Below are 15,688 nucleotides of genomic sequence, written 5' to 3'. Positions count from 1 at the left end.
GGCACGGGGGAAATTCTCATCATGTTGAAACAATGTCATCGCAAAGGTTTTGACAGGGAATGCACAGTGAGTCCTGTCGGGTGATAGAGGCCGCAGCTACTAAATATTTTCAGCAGTATTTTTTTCGGTGCAAGCCATTTCCCAGGTCAAGAAGATCTGGTCAAATGAGTCTTTCCTGAGAGGCCTTCATGTTGTGCACAGGCTACCCTCAACTTTCAATCAAGTACACAGGGTGGAGTTATGTGGTGGCCACCCCTGGCCACTCTCTGGACCCCTCCCACAGACTTCATATACAGCTGTCACATTGGCACGGCCTGTTGGCGTCATGGTGGCCATCGGCCTGCAGATTCTCACTTCCGCTTAAAACCTGAAAACGTATTTTTTTGTGTGGGGGTGGGAGGGGTCAACGCTCATGTGCATTTTTGGTTGGCTGTTATATCTGCTACATGGTAACACCGTTTACTGACGGTTCCAAATTTGAATCATGGCAAAAACAGTGGCCGACTATCTGCCACTCATAAAAACTGGTTGGCAAACAGCATTGCGCACACAGTTCTGTCAGTTTGGACTACGTGGTTTGGTGTGAGACAGGCCATTGGTGCATGTTGTTTCTGTCACCGTTTGTTTTCATCATTTATCGTTTGGTCGGCACGGTGGTCGACTGGTTAGCATGTCTGCCTCACAGTGCAGAGGTGCAGGGTTCAATTCTGGCTCTGGTCTTCCTCCCCGTGTCTGCATGAGTTTTGTGCGGGTACCCCGGATTACTCACACATTCCAAAATTGTGCACGGCAGGCTAATGGAACACTCTAAATTGTCCCTTGGTGTGAGTGTGAGAGCGGATGGTTGTTCGTCTGTGTGTGCCCTGCCATTGGCTGTCAACCAGTTCAGGTTGTACCATGCCTACTGCCCGAAGACACTTGGCATAGGCTCCAGCACCCACCGCGACCCTTGTGAGGATAAAGCGGTTCCGAAAATGGATGGATTGATTTATCGTTTGTAAGGCTATAACATCGCATGCTGCCACTGGTGCTTCTGTCATAGGCTCCTCCAGCCAAGGGTACTTTTCGAGACGAGTAAAATGATTCACGCCAGTTATCTTAAATATGAACAAAAACATTCTCTCTTTGAGCATGATTGTGATGCAGTACAAAGTCAAGGACTAAAAAGTCAAGCTTGGGTGAGTTTTATGTGGATGGACTTGAAAGCCCTTTCAAAGACCTTTGGCATGAAGGGATGTTTTAATGAAGAAGGGCACATAGACGCACTGCTTAGTAAAGTGCTTTGTCAACAATGGAGGCCGCATCCTCAGTTTTCTTCTGCAATCAGTTCCTGTACTGGCAAAGTGTCACACTACTTTTGGGTGCATCATGTGTCTGGTATCCAGTGTGTGAAAAGAGGGTTTGTAACTGTGGCAAGGAACTGCACTGGACACTATTAACTGGTATCCAGTGTGTGAAAAGAGGGTTTGTAACTGCACTGGACACTATTAGTGGTACTTTCAAGGCCCACTTTGGACAAGGTGCACACCCGACATTATGGAAACGGGAGGAACACTCAACAAATTCCTCAGATAAAAGTTGAAGAAAATGACATCCTATGAATGCCGTCATTGTTTCCTTTCCTTTGGTGTTTCACATCATAAAGCTCACGGAATGCCACGTCATCGCCGTTTGAGCTTGGACTTAAAATCCATTTGGACTCTTTGCTGTGCAGTCATTCACATCACACACACGCACACACACACACACGCACACACACACGCACGCACGCATGCACACACGCGCACACACACACACGCACGCACGCATGCACGCACGCACACACACAGTCGTGATGCACACACACAGTCGTGATTATCAGTCATCTACTGTGGCACTCTGCATCGCGATCAACACGCAACAGATCTGTGCAAACGCTACACTTCCTTTCACTGAATCTGCTCCTTCTGATTTCTCCTTTCTGTAGCCTACAATGCAGGGAGAACACTATCGGTTACAATCACACATGCTATCAGATGCCTTCACGGCTGCATTTCACACCCTTGCTGCAAATTATTGTCATGACTGCAAAATACACAACATCCAAAACAACAGCAGTAGTTGTTGAGCCTTCTGAGAAAGGAAGAAAAAAAAATGCCAGCATCGAAGCTCAAAGGAGCAATTCAGCTGCATTAGTGCAAAAGGGCCCGGAGTGGGTTGGAGACTTTTGGTCTCCTTTGAATCCGAACAGAACTTTTAGATCAGACCTGCAGCTATGCTCTGACTGCTAGTTTGATCAAGCAGCTGCCAATATGAAAAGAAGCGCTGTATCCTCTCAGCACCTGGGGGCAGTGTGAAATGAATACAACCCGCCTGGTTCCCCTCTTACATGCACCTCTCAGCCTTGGAGACATTTTTTCATAATTGCGTATAATTCTATGGTAGGTGTCCCCACTCCAGAGAAGCCTTTCTACCTTTGTCATGCTCGTTTTGGGCCGGTGTCCTTGATGTAACACACACACACAGACACAGGATTCCCTTTCATGAGCGCAGTGCTTTTAGGAGTTTAAAAACGTCAAAGAAATATCTTGGTGAAGAACCCACACTAAAAAACATTTTTGTTGAATTTACTCAATTTTATTTCATCAAGTGGCTACATTCAATAAAAGCATCTCGATTCAGGAGCATTTCTGATGTTTGTCTACTTAGGAATATTTACCTAGATGCACATCGTTTTATTTTGTGTAAGCACTTAACAAAATAAAATCGACTAAATTACACAAAAGAATAAAATAAATACCCTGTGACCCTTATGAGGATAAGCGGATCAGAAAATGGATGAATGGATGGAATAAATTAAATAATAATTAGTAGGCTACACATCTACTTGGATTCAGACAATTTGAATTTATGCAACCACTTGAAGAAATAAAATTTAGTAAATTCAACACACTTTTTTTGGATTTTTTTAACTCAATTCAATTCATCTCGGCTCAAGCGTATTTCTAGAGCACTATAAAACAACCACCGCTGTATACAAAGTGCTACACATGGAGCAAAACCAAAGAATGAGTTTTAAAACGAGTTTTAAAGAGATAATACGTCATTAGAATGTATTCTTTCATTTTTATTTGCTGTTTTTTTTTTTTTTTTTTTTTAATGAACCTGCATGATCATGTTTAATGCCACCGCAGTTGTCTATTTGGCTAGAGGATCAATAGAATTATGAATAGTTGGGCAAGAGTTTATCCTTGGTTCACGTTGCTCTTATCTTCTTGGTAGCTCAGGATTTTTGGCTAGATTTTTACTGACATGTTCATGAAAGTGCGCAGACGTGCACTCATGCCTCCACTTGCATGCACGTATTCTCGTACACACCACGAAGGGGATAACTGTAGTTTTGTCTTCAAAATTGGGAGGATGGGTTCATTATGGGATTTTAAAAAGTCAACTCTGGCATCAGAGGATCACCATTGCGCAAAGATCAAATAAGAAGAATCACGGTGCAATTCATGACAATAACAACTGTTCTCTCTCTCTCTCTCTCTCTCTCTCTCTCTCTCTCTATCTCTCTCAAAATGTACACTTCTCCTGAAGATATTTTTAAATCGCTTGTAAGCACTTTCAAGGCCCTACTCATTTGAAGCCATCACTCATTTCTACGGGACATTATGAAAACAGAAACACATTCTTATGGAATTGCAATTATGACATAATGGTTGTTTATGATCCACCCCGAGCCCACTGAGCGCTGCACTGCTGTTCACCGCTGCGAAAAAAAAAAACAAAAAAAAAACATGTTTGGTACAGGCTGAGGCCCCAAGGCAAGCTGAGAGTCAGTATGCATTCCTTTCTGCTTGATTTAAAAGAGGCTAATCAAAAGGTCTCATCTTTTTTTCTTCATGCATTTTTAGTTGATCAGAGATGAGCAGGAGGCATTTGTTGATCGAAACTCGACAATATGTGTCTGATTTCTTGGATCTGAGGTTTAATATCTCCTTATTGAGAGCAAATTAAGCTATGATGTGTGTCTTTATTGTTTTAGTGTAAAAGAACATTGCGTTCATTTAAAAAAATATCTATATTTAAATTGACACGATATACCAGTTCAGTAAAACAACTTGCTTTCTTTGTTGCACTAATACAGAGGTCAGAAATGTCAATCATTGAAAGTTTTTTTCCAATTTAAATGACTGTTTAAGGCTCAAAAATACAAGTTTGTGAATGCGCGTACTTGTGTGCCTGTGTGTGTGTGTGTGTGTGTGTGTGTGTGTGTGTGCGCGCGCGCGCGCGCGCGTGTATTTGTTTTACAGTGTACTGTACTTCCCAATAATCCTAATTCATGTTTTCACTGAGTAACACCGAGCAGTCACAACATTATAACCCCAATATCAAGACCGGTGAAAGATTCAGAATTTGTAGATGGCGTCGTGTGCAATAGTACTTGCATCACAACGAGAGCTGTGTGTAATATTTGGGCCACTTCCTGGAGTCTGTCATAGTGCGCTGAAACTCCAACCGTCTGATGTAATCAGATGGTAAGTGTAGTTGAATACATTTAAAATCGGTGTCATCTGTTTAGATGGTTCATGTTAACATCAACAACAGCAGGAACCAACGCTGTGATCTGTATCCTTTCCAGGGAGATGCACCGTCTTGTTTGTTATTTTGTTGACTCATCACGATGGAAGAGGAAACAGCGCTCCCTGGTGGCAAATCAGTGTGATCGAGGGGAAAGGCGGGTGGGCGATTGAATTAGGGTTACTGTATATCGAATGGTTATAGTTTACTCGGTGCTTCTCTTTGGTTGAGAGTAGCAAGGGAAGAAAAGTGGCTGAATCGCTGTGACTCCCTGTGTGTCACTGAGTGTCCACTCGTAATAAGCTGATCATGATTTCATGACTCATGTCCCAGGTGCAATGGTCTCTGACCGTATTCAACAAGCATTTGTATTTTCCTCCCGTGCCATTTCCTTTTTTTGCGTGGCCTATTCATCCAGGACCCATTTGGATTTTTACCTGCAGGGCTGTGCTTTCTCTGTTTTTCTTCCCCTCTGCCTCATTGACTCTAATATGGGCTTCCCGGAAGGGTTATCTTCAGACTTGTTCCCACAAGAGCTGATGACTTCAAATCATTTCAAAGGTGCTCTTGATGAGAACGTAGATCTTTGTGGGTTCAAACAGCTGCATTTGATTTGATTTTCCTGCAGACACACGTGCTGCGAACATGGACGATAAAGAGCCCTAGCAGGGCAGCTGCATACGTACGACCCTCCCTCACCATCACCCTTTACATGTAATTCTTCTTCTTCTTCTTCTCCTTTCGGCACGTCCCTATTCAGGGGTCGCCACAGCGAGTCAGTAATTTCCATCCGCCCCTGTAAACCGTCCTACCAACTCGCATGGTCGTCTTGGCAAAAGTTTTACGCCGGATGCCATTCCTGACGCAACCCTCCCCATTTCTCCGGGCTTGGGACCGGCACTGGGGAACAGTGCACCCCCAGGGGAGGGCACTGCTTCCCAGCGGCTGGGTTACCCTTTACATGTAATTATTAGAGTAATACGTATAAACTGATTACGATTACAGCTTTGTGTTAAAAACAGATAAAGCACAGTGATTAGCATCTCATGTACCCAAAATGTGTTCAATCGCCAATACCTGACCGAAGGAAGGACAAGTGATAAAGACACGACCAGACACAGTGTCAGCGGTAAGGTGTCCTACTTGTTCCACCAATAAATTTACTTACGCTTGCGGGTATGTGAATGTGTGTTTTACCTCAACCAGAGCTCGGAATAGTTGTATGCTAGAGGAGGCTCATTTTCATATAACTTTGGCTTACTCATGAAAAACGTGTGGGCCCCCCCACTCCTGAAATGATGGTTACGCCCCTGTGTTGAGACATTAATGGTAACCGCAGGATTAATTTCTTTCTCCCAGGCACATATCTGTTTTTTGTTTTTTTAATTCATAGCTAAATACCTCCACACGCAATGACATTCCCATAGGCATAGGTTGTACTTTGTGTCCCCTGCCAACTGGCAAATGCAAACATGTTACAGATTTTCAATAAAAATAAATGGTAAAGATTAAATCTCCATTGTGTGGTGGGAATCGACCAAATTTGGATCAGTATGTTCAACTGGTGTCATAATAGGATATTTTTTTTTACAGTACCGCTCATACAGTAAATCAGAGTCAAATAGAAACGTCACAGCATGTTAAATGGTTAAGCTGTTATGGCTCGTGGTTTTTTTTTTGTTTGTTTTTTTTTTATTGTTCATGATGTTATAATTCACTTTAAGATACTTTAAGTCTGTTCCAATTAATATGCTTGCCAAAAATATTTTCGTTTGTGTTCCAAAGTGTCTTCTGTGTTGAAAACAGGTCAGTAATACCGGACACTCATGAAACTTTACACATTCTCATTGTTTTGGGTTATATTTCATTGACTAAATGTTGTTTACTCCAGAAAAAAAAAAATCACATTCATTTAATTTATCAGTATTTTCATCAGACAATTCCGAAAATAAAAAATACGAGTATGTAAGGTGTATTTTGTGTAAAGCCTTTTTTAAGTGTTTGTATGTTCCACAAGCTAAAAATATTATTTCTACCCGTTTGCTTCTTTTTTATAAATACCGTGATGCATCGTGGACCTTTTTCTCCCTAATTATCGACAACTGTCTTTCCTTCCATTTACAGGACATGTTTTTAGACCATGTTCTCAGGAACGTGACGTGTCTCCATAAGTTACGGCAGGAAGTACAACAATGTACCGAGTCGATCAGTAGCATTGCTAAGCAGTGGAAGGGAATCCCGCGCTGTACATTTTGTTCAGAAGCAAAGTTGCGGTGGCAGTTAGCAACCCACGGGTCAATGTAACGAAGGCGATTTCATTATTTTGTGGGGAAAAGCCTGGTCATTATAATGAATTTGATGCTGTAAAAGTGTTAGTTATAAGCAAAATTAGCAAGCAAAAATTTACGTACGTGAAATCAGAACTTTGAACGTTATCAAGGTGAAAACGTTGGAACCAGGGTACGGTGAAATGAGGTTCGACTGTACCATCCACAGTCATGGTTTCATGAGGTAAAATGCACACAAGGACCAATCTTGCACTCACACTCATAATACAAGTAGGAAAAAAAATAAAAAGCAATGTTTAGAATTGTGAAAAGTCCAGAGTTTTGTTGGGGTTTTTTGTCGCTGTACTTTTAAATATGATTTTCATGAATGCGCCATTGATTGCAGAATGCCAAAATGGCGTTTGCTGTCGGTGACAATCGATCACACTGACTGGCTGTAAGCTAGCGAGTCAGAGCATGAGACAGAAGTAGACAATGAGAGAGTCCATAAAGTCAATTAAGTTCAGCAAAACTGAGGTGTTATGTCACCCTGGCCACCCCACTGAAAAATGTCTGGCCGACGCCCCTGCGTCTAATCACCCTGTGAGGCAAAGGCCATCATTAGCAAATTATCACAATAACACAATCATATATTGAATTGACAAGTATCCAATAGAAAAAGCATGTTTATCGTAGTAGGACTAAAAATAAATTACGGCCCAAAACTAAAATAAGAAAAAGCAAGTATTTCTTTGTGCTGCTTTAAACATGCTGACACAAATTATTGGCCATCGTGAATTGTTAATGTGCTATTAAAGGCCTCTTGCTTAAGTTATATTAACATCTTAGTTAACACCTTTTGGTTGTGGACTGCACCTATGAAACTACTGCATTTGTGGTCAGAAGTATTCGCCGCTGCTCCCACAATGACATTTCCTCGGCGGGTGCAGTGCATTCCACATGGTGGGTTTGCCTCACACAGCTAACCTGCTACAGTCATGCTTATTATCGACACTAAATGGCAATAAGTCAGGGCAATGAAATGTCTGTGGCTGAGCAACGTGTTGTAGGTTGAAGAGTTGGGGCTTGCCGTGGAAGAAACAATGTCATCCAAGTCATGATTTGGCTCTGACTGTTTGTTATTTCAAAACACATTTTTCCTCTTCACGGTGTGAACCTGAAATGGCTCGAGACTTTGCTGTGGCATGTTTGGGATTTGTCTCGGGATTCCCACAAGGCTGCCCGGCTCCGAGGAGCGCAGCAATCCTAAAATAGAATTAATGGACATAAATCTCGATTTGTGACAAATCTATCCGGACATAAATAAGTGACAACGGAATGCTATGTGATCATTGCTTGAATGAATGAACGAATGGATGATTGAATATATTTCAACGAGCGTTTGCCAGGGATTGGCGCTACACCAGGGCGAGGTGGGTGCTTTAGCCCAGTCAGAAATCAGTGTAGGCCCTGTTAAGACCTCCTGCATTTTATTTTGATCTTCTAAAAGAATATTTGTTAACGCTTTTTTCATCCCCACTCTGTATCTGTCAAGCCCCCCTTTCAGCCCTAGGAGACAAAAAGTCCTCGCATGGTCCACTTAAAACAAATTAGCACCTCTCCCCAGGTAGACAATTCCTTTTTTTCTCCTGAGGAATTAAATGGAAAGTAACTGTCATGACCGTTTGTGCACACTATTGTTCACCGATGTGTAGTATTGAAAATGCAACCATTTATTACGAACCAAATCAGTAGCACCAACATAGAGTAGGTGCAATATTTTACTGATCATTTTTAAGGACAAGTATGGAACTGCGAGGGAGTTTTCTTTTACTGGCTGATCTGTAGTGGCAGTGACATGCTTGTGTTTTATGGTGTTGTATCCCTTTGTGAAATTTTGAATTCACTTGAAGGATGACTGGAAACTAGCCAGTCGGATGAATTTTAAATCCTCTTTTATAAAGACATTGCCATACATGTTTGGAGTTGACTCAAGTTGGTATTTTAAATTGTGTATTTATGCGATTGTTTTTTTTTTTTTTTAATTTTTTTTTTTTTTTAATTTTTTTTTTTTTTTAATTTTTTTTTTTTTTTAATTTTTTTTTTTTTTTAATTTTTTTTTTTTTTTAATTTTTTTTTTTTTTTAATTTTTTTTTTTTTTTAATTTTTTTTTTTTTTTAATTTTTTTTTTTTTTTAATTTTTTTTTTTTTTTAATTTTTTTTTTTTTTTAATTTTTTTTTTTTTTTAATTTTTTTTTTTTTTTAATTTTTTTTTTTTTTTAATTTTTTTTTTTTTTTAATTTTTTTTTTTTTTTAATTTTTTTTTTTTTTTAATTTTTTTTTTTTTTTAATTTTTTTTTTTTTTTAATTTTTTTTTTTTTTTAATTTTTTTTTTTTTTTAATTTTTTTTTTTTTTTAATTTTTTTTTTTTTTTAATTTTTTTTTTTTTTTAATTTTTTTTTTTTTTTAATTTTTTTTTTTTTTTAATTTTTTTTTTTTTTTAATTTTTTTTTTTTTTTAATTTTTTTTTTTTTTTAATTTTTTTTTTTTTTTAATTTTTTTTTTTTTTTAATTTTTTTTTTTTTTTAATTTTTTTTTTTTTTTTTTTTTTTTTTTAATGTCACTGAGATCAGTTCAAGCGTGATTTTTCACCGGCTGCCATTCCGATGTAGTAAACGAGTTCCCTGTGGGGTATTCAAGATGAATACGTGGAACGTTCCAGTCACGTCTGTGCTCGCTCTGCATTGTTGTATGCGTCCATTTTTGTTCCAGAGAGCTTGCTACAGTTCCTGTTTTCTTTTTTTTGTTTGTTTGTTTTTTAGAATAATTATGTTTTGGGTTTTTTTTTTTTTTTTTTGCTTTTGGCCTGGTGGTTAGTACGTCGTGGAGTTTGCATGTTCTTTGGCTTACTCCCACATTACAAAATTGCCCATGGGTGAATGGTTATTTGTTTATGTACTCTTGGATTGGATGGAGATCTGTCCAGAGTGTACCTGTGGCTGGTCTATTTTACCTGCAACCGAATGACGACCAGCACATTGTAAAACGGATGGCTTGTAAAAGTGATTTAAAACAAAGATAATAATTACATTTACATTGGTCAACAAATGTTGACATTTTCTTTTTAATCAGAGATGCAAGTCTCTAGGGTTCTTTAATGCACAGATTCAGAATGAGCAATTTTTTAAAAGAATAATATAACATGTAATGTTTTTATTAAATGCATTTGTGCAATAAAGACCTCGCCATTATTAACCATAATGTTACCATTAGAAAAAGAAAAAAATAGATTAATAACAACAACAACAAAAACATTGTGTTAAAGCAAGTAAGGATTACATTCTGTAACTGTACATAGTGTGCCATGTATTCTAAAATGCTGCCCCCATCTGGTGTGGAGTGGTATAGATACTGTAAAATGTAGTGGAAAACTGTCGTTCATAAAATCATGTATGCCTGTACAAACAACATGAAATAGGAAATAAAAGACATTTACCACAATTTAATTAGCAGGACTGGAGTGTAATTAACACTTTTCATCTAGTGTCGCAAAATGTGAGGGCAATTATACTTAACAAAACAAAAACAAGACCAGAAGACAATTTAAAAAAAGCTGCATCTAAGCACTTTGACGATTATAGCATGAGAATCAACTCTTGACTGTTCTTGACATGTTTAGTCAGACTGAACTGTTGTTTACCTAAGCCGGCCAGGGAATGAACTTTTGCAGTTTTGATCTTAAATCATCACCTTGCTGAGTGTTCATGTAGGAGGTCGCATCGTGGGCCGTGGCAGCCTTCGTGCCATTTACCCTCCACATGAGTCTTGCGCGTGCAAATGCAGTTACGCACGTTGGCACACACAACGAGGAAGGAATGCGCTGCCTGCCTTTCAAGTCGGAGGTAACCGAGTGAAATCCGTTGACAAAGTGCGCGATAGCCAAAGATCGGTCTGCGCACTCAGCTAGTCAATCGCACTCATCCATGCTGGGATGATACTTCTCTGTCAGTGTGGCCCTCTCAGATTGAATTACTGTCATAGCTGCCTTGATGACTCTCTTCAGGTGATAAAAGAGGTGTTGATTCAGCCGCATCTGGCAGGCCTGGAGGATCTCGACAGATTGCGCTCTCACCCAAGTCTCTCCAAGCGCCGAATCAGCTCACATCCCCGTTAGCCAATTTGGCGCATATGGCGGTATCCAATTAGGTTGTTGAATTTGCGTGACAAGCTCTTGATGTTGTTGACTAAACTTGGATTCATTCACAGAGAGAAGGAAGGCCGGGTCTATAGAACATCTGCTCCTTAGCATGAAAACGGCAGGGTTTTTCCTGAGCGTGTCGCCCGGGGCATGTGTTTGAAAGCCTTTGATTGATCACAAGCATTTAGGGTGAAATCCCGCACGATTGAAAACAAATCATGAAAGACTTGAGCAATGTGCCGCAAAGATGCTCACCGCTGACACCTTGGATGTAGCAGGACACCTGTTCTCATTCACAATGTTGACAATGAAAAGTAATTAACTGTGTGAGTAGTAGAGTCATCATGACTGTGTCTCCTTCCACTTACACACATACACACGTACATCATTTCTTTGTCTCGCATGGGGGCTAAGAGCCCTGCGCAATTGAAGACAATTTTCCGTATAACTACAAAAATACCTGCCCGACTGGTTCTGAGAACGCCTTTCCAAGGAGCGGTGACTCTTTTCTATAAAGTACAGTAGCACTCATGAAAACCCGTGAGCATGTGGGTTTATTAAAAATATATATATATCGATATATAGATCTCTCCCTCGCTCTCTCTCTCTCTCTCTCTCTCTCTCTCTGTCTCTCTGTCTCTCTCTTTCTTTCTCTCTCTCGCTATATATCTATATCTATATATATATCTCTCTATATATATCTATATCTACATATTAGATATATATATATATATAGATATAGATATATATAGATAGATAGATAGATAGATAGATAGATAGATAGATAGATATAGATAGATAGATAGATATCTATATTAGAGCTGTCAGTTTAGCGCGTTTTTATTGGCATTAATTTAAATGAATTTTAACGGGATTAAATTTTTTCTCGCGAGATTAACGCGGCACACGTCACATCGGATGTGACGTTGTTCTATAAATAAACCGGAAACAAAACAACAAGCGCGCTGCATAGGTCCACGCACGTTTGTTTTGCCAGCCACGGCAGCGCGAGACACCGAAAACGGATACTTAAAGAGTTTATGAATGGAAAGTTTACTTTTAAAAAGTTGCCAGATTGCTCCACTGACAAGACCAAAGTTACCTGTATCATACAGGTATACAATGTATGCCACTGACGCGATTGTTACTTGTTTGGAACTATTTTGTGTGTAAGGTTACAGTGTTCCGTGTCCATATAAATAGAGCGGGTGGAGCTTCTCTGTGTTCATCTGACAGTGACGGTGTGCTGAGGCGATGACATGACAACGAAAGTTCAGCGGTGCAGTGGTCGCGACCTAGCGAAAATAAAACGTCTCCAGTGTTGTCATCGAACCAAGTGTAGTCATCCGAAATGATGTCTACACAAAACCGTAGAGAGACTTCCGCGCAAGAAGGACCAACAGAATCAACATAGCCTGACTGCTGTGTTCAAAGCAAACTTGAGAAAAACGAAGTATGCAACCATGGCTTAAATCCACTATAGGCTGAGTACTAGTTTACCTTAGATGTGCACTTTATAATGTTATATTGCTCTGTTTTGATTCCATAAAAAGAGCTGTTAAAGCAGCTGTTGTGTGACAAAATATTTTTTTCACTTTTGTTGATGGACAGTAATATTGTGTGACAGATTATGTGTGAATAACTGCTCCAAATGAAAAATGTTCATGTAAAATTGACAATCGAAATTATTTCAGTAAATATTTGCATTTTGCACATAGAAAACTGATTCATGATTCCATGTTGATGAGAGCATTAAAATGGGGGCAAATAGGACAAAAAAAATATAAAAGGAAATTCAGAAACGATAAAAAATGCGTGAGTAATCATGATTAATTTTTCGTGAATTTAAGTTAATTATGACAGTTGCATTTTTAATTAGATTAAATATTTTAATCGTTTGACAGCTCTAATATATATATATACTTTTTTTAATATTGTCTTTGCTGTATATATGCAGATACGCTCACTTTTTCTGCCACATAGAAATACGAATACGAACACAAATACGAATGCTGACGCTATGACCCAACACTGACAACTACATTCAGTTCCGTGAGGGACATTAGCAGCAAGGAATTTCCCTGAGGACAAATCAGCACAGACTTGGTGAGCTGACACTGTCTTTGGGGTGTACAGCAAGTCTGCTGAAGCTCTGAGGTAATGTTTGTCTCTGTCTCCCTTCCAGATAAACCTGTCATTAGCCCACTGACAACCATGTCACATTCTCACTCTGTTTTCCCATTTTGTTTCTCAATCAGCAGGGCAGTCCATCACAAAAGTCCTATTCAGGTGAAATAATATTCTTTTAATGTCCACTGGTGAACGCTACAAGATGGACTCTTCTTAGTACCGCTTGCTAACTGCAGGTGGAGACGGGCTTCTTTTGCAGTTTCAAGTCACCTGATACTGTTTTGACATCTCTCCGTCTTCCCGTGTGAACTACCTTCGTGTCACCTTTGAGTTACTTTCACCAAAACTACCATTCATGCACACATTGCCACCTACAAAAAATTTCAGACAGTCTTCATGTACTCTAACGTGCATTTTTTTGGAAAGGTGGAGGAAGTAGATGGAGAAACCCCACATGCGCATGGGGAACCTACAAAACTGCACACATGAGGCCCAGAGTGGAGATTCAGACCCCGAACTTCACAACGGTGAGCCAAACATGCTGCCCTGCAGTTTGGTACTTGAAATTCATTAATTACCTCATGTCGTTTAATGTTTTTATGTTATTATTTTCTTGTTTTCACTATCATTGTCTTTATATGTCCGATTTGTACTTTCTGTCCAGCACTTTGCACGCCCCTGTGGTTGTTTTTAAAGTGCTCTGTCAATAAAGTTGAGTTGAGTCGAAGTGAGCTCATTGATTTGAGTCCTTCGAGGACGAAAGGTAGCAGCAGTTCATCATTGACCTTTGTCGCCTCTCTCCAGAAGGAATGCACTTTGCTGCTTTAAAAATCAAATAATTTCCCAACTTTAGAGAGGAGACGCTTGCTAATGTTTGCGCCCAGTGTCATTTGTCTTGTCTTAATGGCAAATCATAATAAAGCAATAATCATCAATCGACATACGGTAGGTGTAGACTAAGAGACTCTGTAAAATCATTCAAGACAAAGTGAAAGTGCCTGTCTCTCGATTGTGTTGCTTTCTTTATGTCGCTTCCCTTTTGTGCTATTCTTTGTCTCATTACCATCACTGAAGCTGACCTCAGTGCCGAGCATCCAGCTGTGCGCCCCTGCCCTACAGACAAACCTTTGCCCCGGTGCTGAACTGCAGGATCATCTCGCACTGTCACGGCCTCATCTGCAACTGTCAGCGAATGACCCCCGGTGACTCGGACGCCATTCAGGGCACATTACATGGCCGCTCATTTCAATTCCTATGAGAACCTAATCACTGGCAGCGACCGAGAGAGTGAAGAGCGCACAGTGGGAATTATTTTCGCGATGACCTGAGATTTTTACCTGTTGGACATCTTTGTGTTTACAGCCAACAATGACTGTTATTTGCAGGCACTCGGAGATAGACGGTAAAACTTCAGTACACAAAAGATTTTCGTCATCCTCATACAGGAACCCAATTTTACGTCCCCATGTACTTGGACCGATCGCTTGTGTGTTGTTGCCTCTTGATTCAGCGTCAGGAAATGAAAGGGTGATAACGTTCTTGAAGAGGTTTGTGGCACCGACTTCAAAACACTTTGGTCACCAGCATTGTGGGATACATATCAAAAGGTGCACTTTCAGGTATCGCTTTACGTCTTTGGGTGGAAAGTGAGGGTGTTCCCACATCTTGGCAAGGCATGAGTGGAGCGAAGGCAGAAGATTAATGATATAATAGCTCTGACCACATGCTCTAGTTATTTAAACTGGCAGCACCAGCTCAAATTGTTTCATGGCTTTCTGCAATGATACATTTGGAGCGTGTCTGGACAGGTTGTAGGATGCTCGGGGAGAGAATTCATTGCAACTGCTCAGCCAGAAGACTGCAGCCTGGAAGCTATGACACCATCAGGAAAGTACACGTACGGCGAGTGTTTACATCCCGTGGCTTGTTTGTGCACCTTTCCATTGTTGACTCTTCTCTCCCGCATCACTGTCAAAGCACCCGATTGTGTGGTGAACAGCTGCATTAAAAAAAAAAAAGTTTTTCGATGGTGAAAGTTTGACGGTGTAACAATATTTTTTCTGCTTCCAATACTTTCGATGGGGGAAAAAAATGGAAGTCAACTGGCATCCCCTCATTCATTACCATTCAATCTCCGAGGCTCTGCTCTCTTCTCAATATTGTTTTCGATAAATCGACACTTACTGATAACCAATCACTAAGAAGATGGCTAACTCTCTGGCAGTGGAAGCAATCTTAACGGCCATTGAGCATAGGAATGTGGGTGGCAGTCTGTTACGAGGTCTGATGACGATCAGTGATGTTGCCTATAAGCATCTGCAGAGGTCTGTAGTGACTTTGGTGTTTTGATTCTAAACATCCCGTGTCGTGACGCCGGAGACATTGGAGGATTACTGTAAGCTTAGTTAAGGTGACGTCCTGTGTGTGTGTGTGTGTGTGGGGGGGGGGGGGGGGGGTATCAGGTATGAGGGCCCGCCGTACTACTTAACCTTGTTTACTTCATGAATAAAATAGAACAGCACAACTCCTCATC

The sequence above is a fragment of the Hippocampus comes genome, unplaced genomic scaffold (assembly GCF_001891065.2).
Source record: "Hippocampus comes isolate QL1 unplaced genomic scaffold, H_comes_QL1_v1.1 scaffold167, whole genome shotgun sequence".
Taxonomy (NCBI): Eukaryota; Metazoa; Chordata; class Actinopteri; order Syngnathiformes; family Syngnathidae; genus Hippocampus; species Hippocampus comes.
This window is presented reverse-complemented; position numbering follows the sequence as displayed.